The following is a 16,642-nucleotide window of genomic DNA, read 5'->3' as shown; positions in this document are numbered from 1 at the left end:
ACTGCCAAGAGTTTAGGACATAATGTTGAAGATTTATCCCTGTCGTTTAGTACTATTCGAAGAGCCAGAATTAAAAACAGAAAAGAAGCAGCTGCCCATTTAAAAAGTGAATTTAATCCTGATATACCACTAGTTGTACATTGGGACAGCAAATTACTATCAGACATTACAAGCTCGATTTCGGAAAAAATCGATCATTTAGCAATTTTGGTAACGGGAGAAAATACAGAAAAGTTGCTTGGAGTTCCCAATCTTGTGACTGGAACAGGTGCAGCAATGGCGGATGCCACAGTTTCTAGCTTAACAGAATGGGGAGTAAAAAAGAAATTGTTGGAATGTGCTTCGACACTACATCGAGTAACACTGGCTTTCATTCCGGAGCATGTACATTAATCAAAAAATTATTGGAGAAAAATCTATTGCATTGCATATATATATATAAATATATATATATATATATATATATATATATATATATATATATATATATATATATATATATATATATATATATATATATATATATATATATATATATATATATATATATATATATATATATATATGTAACAAAAATCTCATAAAATCAAAGTTAAGCAAATTTAAAGTTCATTACTTTCAAATGTCGTTATATTTTCAAATGTTATATTTTCAAATAACAAAATTCCACAATAATTTCTTGTTCTAAAAATTAACATTTGTAAATAATAAAAATTAAGATATTATAAAATTAGGAAATAATAAAATATTAAGTTATTACATTACTTTATATTATTCACAGTATACACAGTGACAATGAATAAAAATTGTAAATACAAAGTATAAAAAAAAAATTCTAGGACCACTATTGACGCAACAATAGGGTGCAACTAATATTAGCGAATACAGTATAGAATACAATATTAGAACAATACAGTGAAAAGTGAAAACATTCAATAAAACACAATGCAAAAAAAAAAAAAAACATAAAAAAAAAACAACAACGAATAATTCAGTCAACTTTATATCTAATACACAATCTATCTAGTACATAAATAAAATCATTTCAATATAAAAGTTTCTAAAATAAAATATTTAATATTATAAATATAAACATTCATATGATAATATTTTGCAACATTTATTACCTATCTTTTGCCCTTTCACACACAAGAAGTACATTATTGAATTGAAGCAGTGAAAGCTTATCCCCAACAAACTTACGGTTTCTGGCTAAAAAAAAACAAAACAGCAATCATACGTAGACAACTGTGTACTTAAACATTATTATGTTCTTGTGATACTTTGTTGTAATATTTTACTGATTAGAATTTATGATTATATTAACTGCTTGCTCTGGGTTAGGGTCAGGGTTAGATCAAAAATAAATTAAAAAATGCCTATTTTTTATATATATAGATAATACATATTTAATATATGTTGTATGTAACCTACTTTTCTTTTTTTAACAACTTGTGCATATTTAGCATGAAATTTTATTTATTATATCTTATTATATAAAAACATACTTTTTAAAGATTTTTCTGTATAGAATTTTTGTAAAGAAAGGGGACAGTTGCCTTAATTGAACAACCTAAGATATAAATCCTTTTTTACTAAAGTTGACTATAAAAATCTGAAAAGAAATCTAGAATTAATAGAATTTACACTTTTAATTTTAACTTTATAGGTTATTATTGAAAAAATTTATTTTTTATTTGTAAAAATCCATTTTTGTTTTAGTCGGGCAACTCTTTAACTATACTAGCGTGCAAAAATCCTTGGTCAATGTGTCTATAAAAAATAAATTATACTCATTCATTTCAATAATTTATTAATAATACATTTTTCAACAAATAATTTAATTTAAAATTTAACAAGATTTTACTCTAATCAATAAGACCACCTTTAGTGCAGATGACAGCCTTACAGAGATTTGGCATTTAAGAGATAACTTATCTAAGGTTTCAAAACTTAAGTTTTTCCAGGCATCTTGGAGACATTTCCAGAGACTATTTATATAAGTTAGGAACATAATGCGTACCCTTCTGTCCAGCTCATCCCAATAATTCTCTATAGGGTTTATATCAGGTGATTATGAAGGTCAAGTCATGATTTTAAACCTTTTCTGCTTTTCTTTTGTCTTCAAATAATTTGAACATAATTTAGAAGTGTGTTTAGGGTCATGGTCTTGTTGAAAGACAAACTCTTTACCAATATTACAAATACCAGATGGCACCGCATGATGAATCAAAATACTATGGTGCTTTTTTTTATTCTTTGTTGATTTGGCTTGAACTAAATCATCAACTTTTCCTCCTCCAAAACCACCCTAAATCATGACATTACCACTACCGTGTTTTACTGAATAGCTCAAACAAATATCATAAACACGTTCACCTAACAATCGTTGGACATATAGACATCTTCTGGTTCCAAATAATTCAAACTTTGATTCATTAGTCCAAAAGACAATTTTCCATTGATCCAATATCCACGATTTATGATCTCTTGCCCACTTAAACTGTTTTTATTTATTTTTACGCTGTAACAAAGGTTTTTGACACAGTATATGACTTTTAGTCCAACTCTATGTAGTTGTCTCTTGACGGTATCAACTGGTATTCGAATTTTTCTCTTTAATTGTAGTGGCTGGAAGTTCTTATTTCGACTCTAGTAATTATATTCTGTAATTACACATTAAAAATCCATCTACAATATATATTTAGTAATAAAACTTATGTCAAATATGTACTATTACTCTAAATAATGCAATTTACTCAAAAACTTACTTGAGAAAATGTTAAATGCTAAACACGAAATATAATATCAACTCAATACAGACAAACTCACTGGATTGAACTCAAGACATATTATAATAAACTGAGCGGACTTTTGCTTTTATAAATACGCAGATTCATTTTGATAATTTACGCAGATTCGAGACATTCACATGGGAAAGCAAAAATTTTTACTACAATATTGAGAACGAACAAAGACTTTTTCATGCTAGTGTAAAAGCAACAGATTCCTTAATTACAGTTCAAATTATTTGTCATACAATAGAGTGAAAACATTTTAAATGTTTTCACTCTCTATTGTTTGACTTAATTTTTTATTTTTTATTTTTATATAGTAGTTTTATATTGACTCATATTAAAAGATTAAAAAATCAGAATTCTTGTGTTTCAAAAATATTTTCTGTATTTAGTTAAGCTTCTATATAACAGTTTTAAAATTTTTAATAATGAATTCACATCTTTTTAATAATATTTGCAGGTATAATATGTTCAGATTAGTGAAAACACACAAATTTTGAAAAAAACAAACATGTATGGGTGGGCTGTTGCTCCATGTATAAAAATTTATTTTATTTGTTGGTTTTACAATAGTGTAGGAAAGTTGTTTTAACATACCATGAGTAAATTGTAAAAATCTTAGATCATTTTGAGAGTGCCTTAGTTGACCACAACCACTTTTACTTTCACAATGGTGATAATGTAAAAAACATTTTTTTACATAGTAAAATTTTTGTGATGAAATATTCTAATTTTGAAATATGGTGGAATGAATTTCTTTAACAATTTTGTTTGTAAAGCTTTCAAAGAATAAAATAATTAATTACACAAAGTGTTTTAAAAATAATTTAATGAGTGATAATTTTATAAAAATACTGAAAAATAGAAAAAAATGTGACAAATTATAAAGTAAAAGATGTTATTTTAGTAATGTTGATACATGTACTTTGTAATATAAGTTGCAATAAAGGTTTATAAAACAAGCCAGCATTGTAATTTTTTAAAGTTTCTTTCATATTAAAACATTTTAAAAAAGCCAGCACTGTAATTTTTATATATTAATCAGTATTATAGCCTTTATAGGAGAAAAACTCTGCATTATTTTGCGGGACTCAGTCTAATGTGAATAAACCCACAGCTTTAACTCCACAAACTAATGAAGAAGCTTCTGTTACTAACTTAACCCAACGTTTCACTGCTTGTATGTAGAAAGGGTATTTAGGAAAGTTTGTTTATTGTGTATCAAAAGAAGCAGAATACATTTTAATGTTAAACTGAATACTTGGCTAGAATCGGTGGTTCAGAAATTGTGTTTTCTTTCCAATCAAAAAGATCAATATACTCTACTGCACCAAAGTTCAATTTTGGAATTTTGAATTTTCTGAGACCATGTTGCTCAAATCATGCTTGAAGAATGCGCCTAATACACCATGATATATGTTATAAGAGTAATCAAATTCTTTGAAAGGGTAGTTGTTGAAACATAGATCCGCAATAATCTATTTGCTGATGTTAATCATCTAGGGTGTGAAAGTGTTCGCGGTTCCTGTTGTGACAAGAACCGGGAACACCTTCTGTGGAGCAAACTCTACTAGTAACAGTTTTACAAATATCATAAAGATCTTTTTGATCAGGGCTAAGTTGAATATTTGTCATATCTGGTAGATCTGAATCAATTGGAATAAATGCAACAACTGGGAGCTCAATAAAACTTATACATGTTGTCCATAAAGGAACACTTTAACACCATGTTAAAAAAGAATGATACACTAATTTTATAAACTTTCCCGGATAAAAGAATTTCCCATTTGAAGTGAGCTTATGAAGTCTAGAATGACAAATTTTATTAAAGAACTTGATATATCCAAAATAATTACCATCCTTTGATTTCAAATTTTGATGTTTAGAGTTCAAATTACATTTGTTTTTCTAAAATTAGGGCGGGGTTTTTTTGTTTAACCAATTACTCATAATTAATTTTTTCAGAAAAGACTAAAAAACAATTCAGTTTTTGCTATTTTTTTGTGGTTAGCCTTCTACTTCTATTTTTAACATTTTAAAGATATTAAAAAACTAGAAATCTATGCAGTGTAGCAGTGTATTCTTTGCGTGTAAAGTTATGCAACTTAGTGTTAAAACTTATGCAATTTAAATTTTTTTTGGATAACTTTGAATTAAAACAAAAAAGCCCTGAAATTTCAATACCCCATCCCAAACATGAGAGCAACAAGTTGATAAGAGATCAAACATGAGATCAACAAGTTGAATTTTTTGTTATTTTTAACTAAATTAAATCGATAAATTTTAAGTATTATTGTACAATCTTCAAAAATTATGACCAAATAAAATTTGTAACCCTCTCAAATAGAGGGGGGTTTAAACCTTATATAGTCATAATTTTTAAATGCTGAGAGATAATACTATGAAACTTGAATTTATCGATAAATATAAATTTAGTTAAGACCAGCAAAAAAAATTATCTTATCAACTTTTTGCTCTCACATTTGGGGCAGAAGAAGATGAAATTTTAAATCTCAAACACCAAAAAACGCTGGATCCGTCTCAATAATGATTGTATCATTCTTATAAATATAGTTTAGCAAAATTAGCTACATTTCTTCGACAGAAAATAAGAAATTATTATGGATTTGTATTATGGATAACGCATTATTTGATTTGGAAAAAGATACAACAATGTAATAACTGATTTATTAAGTTTTTAATCAAATTTTTGCAGTTGATAAAACAATTACAAATAACATTGAGCTTAAGCATCAGCGTAGGACTTATTGCAATCGGCTTTGGAAATACTGTCATTTACAAAAATTCCTCGTAGTAATACTTTTAAATATCCAAACCATTGTGAAATCAAGATTTAGGTTATAAATGTTTCAGGAAATGTGTGCCATTGTTAAAAAATTTAAAAATATAAAATACATTTGGAACCAGTGGCATACAATTATACAATTTACAATACAATTGGAACCAGTGGCAGAAACAACTTAGACAGAGCGGGTTAGCAAAAAAAGAACACTTTACATTAGACATCCAAGAGAAATTCTTGGATGTCTAATGTAAAGAGTTCATAGCTTGTTTAAAATTACAAGGCAGCCCATTTACTTGTGAAATAACTGTCAATGAATATATTGAAATAGAGAAAGATATGTTAAATGCCAAATACAATTGAAGAATGGGATGTTTATTTTAGGGTTACAGTAGATCAACACAAAAAACTATGTATACAGAAGAATAAGTTAATAATGTAAAATTTCTACTTAAAAAATATCTACTTAGAGAAAATTTCTACTTGGAGAAAATTTCTACTTGAAACTTCTACTTAGAAAGTCCTCCCAACAATCCACAATCATCTACATGACTTTTTTTTTAGTTGTTAAGGAGCTCCAAGAAAAACTTAGGGTCATACCATTAAGCACAGTGGAAGAGCAATTTAACTAAGAACTTCCTTACCAACTTTGCTTATTTGAGCAGAGCCGAAATCAATTCTCAGATCTCTTTCTTTTTTTTTTTTTTGAATTATTCACCACCCCAAGGCCACTAAAGTCGATGGGGCAACTTTTTTTTTTTTTTTTGTAGCCACAACCTTCTCTCAACTCTATAACTCCGAAACACAAACCTCAATGAACAAGGTTGCTGTGCTGAGAAACAAGTTGAGCGCGGTACTCCAGGGACATGGTGGGGATCAGAACCTTTTGCTTATGAGGCAAGCGCTCTACCACTACCGCATTTCTACTCTTGTATCTGAGAAAGAACTCCAATCAAAATTTGAATGCTTAAAAAACTTCAAAAACAAAATCTTCAGTCAATGTAGCAGCATTCTCTGCATTTTCTACCTATTTAAGTTAGTCACTGTATGTACACTCCCTACATGTTCTACCAATTTAAGTATATTAAAACAATAATATACTTTAAACTAAATTTATATACATTTCAGATTTTTAAATGTGATTTTATGCAATATTTAAAATTATTTTAAAAATAATCTCCCACAGGCAGATTTTAAAACTTATTTCCTTGTGATCATTAATAACAATACTATTATTTCCCTAAAAGATATTCCCAGGGTAATGATATCATTGATGGGGAAATGACATCATCAACCTTGAGGTAATGACATCATCAAGTTCTTTTTCATTTTATTTCAATAGTAAAATATATAATTAACAAAATTAACAAATAAGATAACCTCGTTTCTGCACTACAACATCTGAATACAGCTTATTATAATGTACTAATGTTTGAACAGGTTGTCCATTCTTATAGGTTATAGCTGATATTTCATGATATAAAGATTCAAACTTTTGTTGGTCTTTTATTAAAGAATAAAAATAAACACTCATCTGAAAGGATACACCAATTCGTAATCTTGGGATCTATAAAAAAACTAAAATATATATACATATATACAGTTGAATTTTTATTTTGCAAACAGATGATGGGAAGTTTCGATGATTGAGTTTTGATCAATGATGATAATAAAGTAAATAAAAATAAATAATAAATGAAACTTTTTAATTGCAAGATTCTATACTACAACAATATAGCAACATATTTGTAACAAAAGCTAATAAATACAAATAAAAAAATAAAAAATAAAACTAAGATTTTCATGGAGATGAAAATCTTAGTTTTAACTAACTAAAAAAACTAATGAATAATGGAGAATAATGGACCTTAGTATCAGAGGCTCGACTTGAAACTGAAAAGAAGGAATAAAAGCTTCCAGACCTGCCTGGATCCAACCCAGCCGACACAAACATGTGTTTTTAGAATCTAAAATGTTAACACCTTTAAATGTTAACACCGTCTTTTTTAACATCTGCCCAATATGAGATAGTAAACACTATCTGTAGTGTTTACTCAGCTATGAGCCCCAAGAGGTATTTTGATCAGAATTTAATTCTTATAACCTTTGTTTAGAAAAGCAAATCCTACAAAGCAGCAGGATATGGAGCAGGTAGTAATTGATTATATCACCAGTAGCAGGGTGATTGTGATGATTATAAACCTAATTGAACCCCATATTGAACAGAAGATTTTGGATATGCATCAAGAAAAACATATCTAAAGGAACACTAGAAATTAAGGTGAATGTATGTTATATAGTTGTAGTTACTTATGGGTAACTGAGCTAACACAACATCAGAGGTTCAGATAGAACACAAACATACCAGGGTTGGAAAAAACCCGGGTTTTTTTAAAAAAACCCAGCCCACTGAGTTTTTTGGGGTTTTATTGGGTTTTTTTAAAAAAAGCTTTTTTTGCTTAGAAAATGAAAGACATAATACCTATTTTGCATTCAAACTATCTTTAAACATTTAATTTTTTCAAAATAATAATTAAAAACACATGATAATAGTTATATTTATTTATTGAAAAGAGCTTTTACAAGGAAAACTTAATAAATTGAAAAACTGTAAATAAAATTCTCCTTACATAATTTTACTTTGTTTGATTATTACAATAATTTTCAATTCTTGTCAGCTTTTCAGATGTTTTTGGCAGATTTCCAGTTAAACACTTCCTCTGGGATCATCAAGAATAAACTAAAACAAATATAAATTACACTTAAATAATAGAAATAGAATTTTTTTCAGAATTTAGATGGTTATACTGAAGTTAATAACGATTTTTCCTACTACTTACCTACTTATTGATCAGATTCGATATCATCACAGGAACTGCTGTCAGCTGCTGAGCTATTGTGGAATGATTTGTAAATCTTCACAAGTTTCATTGCCTTATCTGCACCAAGATGATTCCTGATCTTCGACCAGACAAATCCAAAGGTTGAAAACCATCTCTCAATTGAGGCTGATCTAGCAGGACAGGAGTGTAGAGAAGCTAGAAAGCTACAGAAATTGGCAGAAACCTCTTTATCTCTGATTTGAGATCTAGTAACCTTTCCTTTCATGATGTTCCACCATTCTGATGGAGAGATAACCTTCAGTGATTCTGAGAACATTTGCTTGGGAAACACCTCCCTGTCCTTCAAGTTTAACTTGTATAGTAAACCCAAGAAATCAGGGTTCCTGTCCTCTAACCATTATTCTGCACTGTTTTCATTATCATTATCAATAAAGCTTTTGTAATCATCTACATAGCGATGATCAGTTATATAGGCCAAAATATGAAAGAGTTGTACAGCATCTTGAAATCTCTTCTTTATTGCATCATAGTATATGGATAGCTCTTCATCCTTTATCAATGAATACCAGATACGAACTGCGTCAGAGAGATGACAAGAATCACTCTGCATCTTGTCTAAGGCAATCCCCAATTTTTTCATTTGACTAAGAAGACAACTTGCCTTACATTTAATGGCTATATTCTCAATTATTCTTCCAATATTGGCTGGAAAATCTTCCATCTTCTCTCCATAGATCTCCACATAGAAGTTATAATTTTTCTGGTATGTCTAAATGCAGGCAACTTGAGAGTTCCAGCGTGTTTCATTTGGCAGCTGAGGCATACATCCACTTTTTTCCTTTAACAAACCATGGGCCATATGCACATTTCTAAAATATTTCTGAACTTCCACAACCTGTTTTAGAATTGTTGAAAAAGAATTGCAAATGTCTTTCTGTAGCAAATTCATATAGTGTGCATTACAGCCATATGTTGACATATCAGGATACTCTTGTTTGATCAGCTCTTTCATTTTCTTCATCTTAGCTTCATTGTCAGTGCAAACAGCAAATACAAACTTATTATATAATCATTTTTTATGTCAACTATGTTGGACAGATAACTTTTTTTTCCATCATAAAATGAGTGAGCAATTTTTATATTGGGTCATTCTGAATACTAGACCATCCATCTTGACAAATTACCAACGTGTCTTTGGTTTCCAGTTCGTTCTTTACGCCAGCTGACAGATCATCATAGACTTCATTTAATAGATCTCCACCCAGTTTCTTTCGGCTTGGTGGGACATATCCAGGACGAAGAAGAGAGCAAAGTTTCTGAAACTCACAATTTTCCACTGAATTAAAAGACATGTTAGAGCTGAAAAAAAACCTGGCAACTTGCTTGTCTATGGCATCTTTCTGATCATTTGATGTTATAACTACAAAGTTATTTAAGTTACTACTTTTAAACCTTTTTGCTGGTGTGGAGCTGGACATAATAGATCCTTTGGAAATTGAAATATCTGACTCATTTGACAAGAGGCTAATATTGCTCATTGAGCTTCCAGGTCTTGGTTCTTGTTCATCAGTGTCCTTCTTTCTCTCTTTACACTTCTCCAAATGAATACGAACTCTTTCAATTTTTCCACTAATCTTCTCTGAACAATGGTCACACTGAACACTATTTTTGTCCCCTTCTATCTCACTGACCTGCTTCCGCTCCCATCCTTTCTTCCTTCCACTTCTGAATGGCATTCTTATAAAGATTTTTTCTGAAAAATACACATTGCATCGAAATATGCAAGTTAAATATACTTAATGCTACACAAATAATAATACTGTTTGAATAAAAGTTTCTTGAGTAATTTGTAAGACAGAACACAGGCCTGACTTTGATATGGTTGATGAAAGCCACTGAGATCACTGAAAGTATATTGTAAAAAATACTAAAACTATTTTTTCAGAAATATTTCAAAAAAATCATGTCTTTTAAAAATTTTGATTCTTATTAAATACTATATTCTGATCATATCCATATCCTCTTTTCAATAATAATTACCTTTTAATTAGTCATAATTATATTTGAATGTTTTCTAAAATAAATAAATCACAGAAAAAAACCAAGCAAAGAGAATCCTTTAAATAAAATATTATTTTAAAAAAACGCGGGTTTTTTTGGGTGGGTTTTTTAATGCCAACCCTGAAACATACATATAGAAACTTACAGGTGAATGAACATCACCCCAGAGGTTGATACAGGTCATAAACATACAATTAGCAACTTACAGGTAAGTAAACACCGTGCCAGAGGTTCACACAAAATATAAACATACATATAGTAACTTACGGGTGAGTAATCACCATGCCAGAGTTTCAAACAATACTAACATACTAGGGGCTATTCTAGACCCTTTTTTTTTAAACTGTTTTTTACGACAAATATTGTTTTTTTCTAGATAAAACCCTAATTTTCTGTAAAATATCACCGGGACAGAGGGGCTACCGCCACCTAAATTTTTTTCCCAGAATAGGCCCTGCATACATATTTAGTAAATTTTATACAAATAAACCAACTTGGTAAGAAAGCATCAGGACAACCAACTGTTCCAACTAAAACATCCTAAAAGCATTACATTACTTCCCCCATGTTTGGCGGTAAGCAGTTGAAATTTAGGATCATACTTTGTACGTACTAGACTTCAATTAAACTTGATTTTGTCTTATCTGAACTTCATAAACTTGTTTTCATCCCAAAAAAGAAACTTTGACCATTTAAGACTACTCCACTTCATATGCTGTGATGTACTTTCTAGTACATTGATGATACTTCTAGGGTATTTCAGTTTTTCAAGAAAATCAATTACTTTTTAACTGAACATCTTTTAAAAACATTTGCATGGTGTAAACAATGTTTTATAATAAAAATACTACAATTCATTCCATATAATTATTTTGTTTGTTCATTTAATCTAACATCTGTCAAAAAGGGTTTTTTGTAGCTTAATAATAAAAGCTTTTTATTCAGATGTTGTTTTGCATGGCATTTTTATTTTACCTGTCCGCAAATTTTTAGATGCTCCTGTTATTATTAATAATTATTATTAATTGTTACAAATTACCAACTACATACAAACTAAAAACTAACTACTTTTAAAGCACTAAAATATAATCATTTCTAACTAATTTATACTTTTAGTGTTAAGTAGGGTTTTTATAGAAGCTGGTTTGTATAGAAGCTGATAACAAATAACGATTTGAGTTATTACTGAGAAAAATTGGTTTATAATTTGGGTAATGTTGTTATCTTATTTGTTTTATTAGTTTTCACATGCAAATCTGTTGATTTAAGTGGTTTTGTGCACTTAAGAATCTTTGTAGATTCCATTAACTCAAGATATTCTGTGTGTGCCAATGGCATATTAAAAGGAGTTTTCTTTCTTTATTGAGCTTGCTTTTTTATCTTTATTCAATTGATTGTATTCTGCTCTGAAAAGCTTTGAAACAAGGAAAAGAACTTTAAAAAAAAATCTTTTAAAAGCTTTGAAACACAAATAGAAACATGGCCCCTTTGTTGGGCCATGTTTCTATTTGTAGAAAGATTTTGGTGCAAGAAACCAAATAAATAACATTGCGTAAGTAAGTTAGGTCAGGTGTATGTTCATCATGATCAACCTGCTACTGGTATCACGTAACCCAGTGCAACTTGTGCAATGTCCTGCTGCCTTGTGGGATTAACTTTTCAAGATAAGACAGGAAATACTCTCCAAGAAGGAGTGTACTTTACTGTCGTTAATACTATCTGTCATGTCTATAGTAGTTTTTTTTGGGTGTCTTTTATAGTTGGAAGTTAGTTACTGTGTTAGCTCACCTGTAATTTACTATGTATGTATGTTTGTGTTCTATCAAACCTCTTTCGGAATTATAGAGTTGAGAGAGGGTTATAACCACAACTAAGTAGCCTCCTCGTCTATAGTAGCCTTCTTGGCCTTGGGGAGGTTAATTAACAAATAAAATTTAAAAAAAAAAAAAAAAAAACCTCTGGTGTGGTGTTCAATCAATTGCATGTTACTATACTACAAGTGACTCCAACTAGAAAACCTACACTCACCCTAATCTCTAGTTACATGTTAACTACATCCAGGTATTGTTTTGTATAAGGCCTTCAAGGCAAAGACTTTAGGAGTAAGCAGAGTAATTCTGTTGACCAGCCTTGAACCCTTTCTTCAATAATTAGGCTAGCACAGATATAAACCTGTGTTACATTATTTAGGATTAGCCTAGGATGATGAATGCTGGATTTTCTTGACTCTACTCAAAGATTTTTGCTTGTGTTTTTTTGATAGTGGTTATACAACATAACTCTTCCTGTTATCTTCTAATGAGGTTACAGCTCTAAAACTCAGTTTATTTGCTCTGATGCTGGTAGTAAGGTTTCCCAATGTCTGTAGTAGCTTTAATTGCTGATTAACAGCTGAAAAGTATCAGAATATTAACAGTGCCATGTTGTGCATAGATGGTGTCCCTATTAATGCTTTTTGAGTGTATTATCAAGGCCACATAAGGAGCCTTGTTTGCATCACAGATCAATTTTACGAAAATCTCGATCTGACTCATTTTGGAGACCTATAACTTTTGAATACAGCTCTTTAATCAACTGATTTTTTTTTAAATGTTTATCCACCACATGTAGATCAGCAGGCAATTTGATTTGTATTAACTTTGTAACTAGTTTTTAAGATTAAGGTCTTTAAAATCACAAAAAAACTTATTCTTAAAACAAAAAAATCAACTTTAGCCCGCCATTATGGAAAAAGTTAAGATGCCAGAAATAATATTTTTTTCTTTTTTCAAAGTATCCACAGCATACTTGCTATCTTATATTAATTGAAGTATATAACTAACTTGTTCAAAAGATATTGGCTGTTAAAAATGATGAAAAAACCCTTTTTTCTTGTAGAGTGAAATTTTATGCAAAATAGCCCACTACTTAAATAGCGTTTTCTCAAGAACCATATTAGATATTGATCTAAAATTTTCAAAACATGCTTTTAACATATATATGTACAAAATCAAAAAATTTCAATAAAATCTGAGATGGTCCATGAGGGACCTCATTAAAATTTGCACTACTTGGCATGGAATGACCCCATGTTCAGTTTCACTTTGTGTTTTAACAGTAGCCATTTTTATTTTCAATTTAACCTAATTAAACTAAAACAAAAAAAAAAAACAAAGTAATTGAAACATAATATATACAAGTATATATCTTATAATGAAGTGCAGGATCATGTTAATCAGAAGTCAACAAACAACACTAACAACTTTTTGTCTTATATTTCATAAGGTGCTCTAAACTTTTGCAAAGTTCTTTATACTATTAATATAATATTATTAATATGATTCATCAAAAATACTAATGCTTTTATCCTGCAATTATACGACTGTTGTAAAATAGTATCATTTTGACCTGACATAGTAAAATTCAAGTTAAAGTTGGCAAAACGATATCAAATTTTTATTTCTTTTACATATCATTAATAGAGAAACGAAATGCAACTTTATTTCCATGTTTCATCAAAGAAAAAAAAATTCGACCCACCCCAATATACATACAGAAGTGGCCAAAAAACTAAGGCCAGTCAGAAAATCTACTAAAATTTTACATTGTAAACTGTTTATGGAATAAAAGCAACACAAAATGTAAAATAAATGAAAAAAAATAAATAGTTAAAAATAATCATTAATTGTTAATATTTAATAAAATGATAGTTACAGCACCAAATTATAGCAAAAATACGGTTTAAATGACTCAAATGTTATATTTCAATATTTCGTTAGATGTCCCTTATTATCAAGAACTGCTTGTATTCTTCTTGGCATACTATGCACTATTGTTTAACAAAATTCTAGTGTGATTTCATTAGTCCAAACATCTTTTAGAACTTTTTGGAGATGCTCTTCAGATTTTGGCTGATGTGTTGCAACTTTTTGCTTCATAACATTCCAGCAGTTCTTGATAACATTAAGATCAGGTGAGTTTGAGGGCCAATTGGATAATAATTCAATATTATCATCAGTAAACCATGTCTTAACTATTTTAGCTGTGTGACATGATGCTGAATCTTGCTGAAATATGCTGCTTTGGTAACTTCCATATGCAGTTTCACTTAATCTTTTAACACAGGTAGATACTTTTGTGCATTGACTTTTTGCCTTTTTTAAAGATCTGCATACCAGATCAACCTTGCACTGTGATAGCACCCCATACCATAACTGAAGGAGGATGCTTGACTGTTTTTTATGGTATACTTCGGTTTCAGGTGTTCTCAATCAGGTCTTCTAACATAATTATAGCCCATTATAACTTGTTGAAACATACTCTTGTCTGTAAACATTACTCATTCCCATCATTCCTGTGTCTTGTCTTTTAAACTCTTACAAAATTTAATACTAGCTTGCAATTGTGCTGGGTTAAAACCAAAATCATAACGCAACCTTCTCCTAATTGTTCTCGAACTAATAGTAATACCCTTTCCATAGCAAGTTGTGATAATCTTGTAGATGTTGTGTAGGGCTCACTATTAACAATATTCTTTAAAAACCTGTCTTCTCGTGATGTACTCACACGTTTTCTACCATAACTTTAGCTTTTTGTTGAGTGTTGGAAAAATAAAGCATTTTGCAAGGCACATCTCGATATTTTTAGGCGTTTTGATACACTTCTTTGAGAATAACCCTCTGAAAAAAGTGTACTGATTTTATCTTTAACAAAGTAACTAATATCGCACTTTCTACCCATATTACAGGCTTGGTCGGAAAGCAGGAGCAATAGCTCTCAATAACAGACCACGGGAATAATATTTAGTTGCGAAATACTGGCCAGATTTTTTAGTCGTTTTGAGAACATTTCAAAAAACAAAAAAAAAGCGCAAAAAAGATTAATTGGACTTTTAAATTTTTTATAAAATTTAGTAAAATTTTTGAAATAAAGTAACATCTTACGATTGCTTAATAAGGAAACAAATGTTCTTTTATTTATTAAAGAGTTTAATATAATTTTTTTTCTATATACTCGTGTCTTATTTCCAGTGTTGGATTAAGGAAGGTTGGGGTTAAAAAGGATTATAATCCCAGGCCCCACAATATTAGGGGCCCCGAAATAGTCAAGACAACTTTTTTTTTTAGTCATTTTTACGCTGTGGCACATAAAAAGGCCTCCAATATAAAAATAGCCCCGGCCCGGAAAAGTCTAATGAGATTTTAATTAAACTAACCCTAGCTTTAGTTTTATTTAAGCTAAATTATTTTATAAATAAAAAAGTTAGTTTTTTTAATAATAATTTTATGTTTCGCGTGAAAATTTTAACATACTTGAAACAATTCTTCTTAGCAAGATGAATAAATCAAATAATTAAATCATTGGGTATTGTTGTTTATCCTCCTCCGGTTAATTGCCATATAGAGGCCACATAACTGGGCCAGCGAAGACAGGCTCAGCTCACTAAGGAGCATCATCACCCGCTTCGCTGACCAAGAGTAAGTGTGTTTAGGAAGAATGAAGAAAGTTAAAGCGGAAAGTCAGAAGAAGTCAAGTTAGAAAGATAGCATAGAGAAAGCGGACATATATTGCACGAGCTGTTAGAATGTGCAATTCATACTACACATAATTGGTTTAAGAAATTTAATGTGCAATAATTAAATGATTAAATTATTGTAGAAATTAAATTAACTAGATAGAAATCAACTAGAAAGGTTAAAAATACTTTATGAAAAGGAAGCGGAACTGCTTCACAATATCGCTGATGATGTTTAGTGAGTGGGCTTTTTAATTTTAATTAGTATTTAAAACAGAAAAAAGTAACTTTAAGTTAAAGTATAACGAGTTTGTAAGAAAGTAAATGCAACTGAAGCAAAAATATTTAGAGCTAGTAAACCAATATCTAAGAACTTAAAAGCTTTTCTTTACATTTAATAACTTTTGACATACTTTGATCTTAGTTAAAAAGTCATCTAAGTTCATGGTTACAATTTTATCCATTATTCCTTTGCCTTCAAGCCTTTCTACCTGGGTTGCAATTAACATTTTTTCTTTAGTTTGGTTATCAACATCGTTGCAAAAAAGAGAGACTCACAAGGTCAAATCAAATACCACAAATGTCCTGTAATGGCTTTTATGGCAGATTCAGCCATTTATTTGTCAAATATTTTGAAATTATT

The 16,642-nt window shown here is 29.8% G+C and overlaps 1 long non-coding RNA gene across 1 annotated transcript; it reads right to left on the bottom strand.

Annotated features, from left to right (window-relative positions):
* Window positions 1–615: 615 nt before the first annotated feature.
* On the bottom strand, window positions 616–7,162 carry LOC136080064 (uncharacterized). Its single transcript, XR_010638427.1, has 3 exons — window positions 6,982–7,162; window positions 1,128–1,212; window positions 616–684 (listed from the first exon to the last, which is right to left on the bottom strand). It is a non-coding gene; the product is annotated as an uncharacterized LOC136080064 (long non-coding RNA).
* Between the last annotated feature and the right edge of the window lie 9,480 nt (window positions 7,163–16,642).

This window comes from Hydra vulgaris, chromosome 05 (genome assembly GCF_038396675.1).
Source record: "Hydra vulgaris chromosome 05, alternate assembly HydraT2T_AEP".
NCBI lineage: Eukaryota > Metazoa > Cnidaria > Hydrozoa > Anthoathecata > Hydridae > Hydra > Hydra vulgaris.
This window is presented reverse-complemented; position numbering and strand designations above follow the sequence as displayed.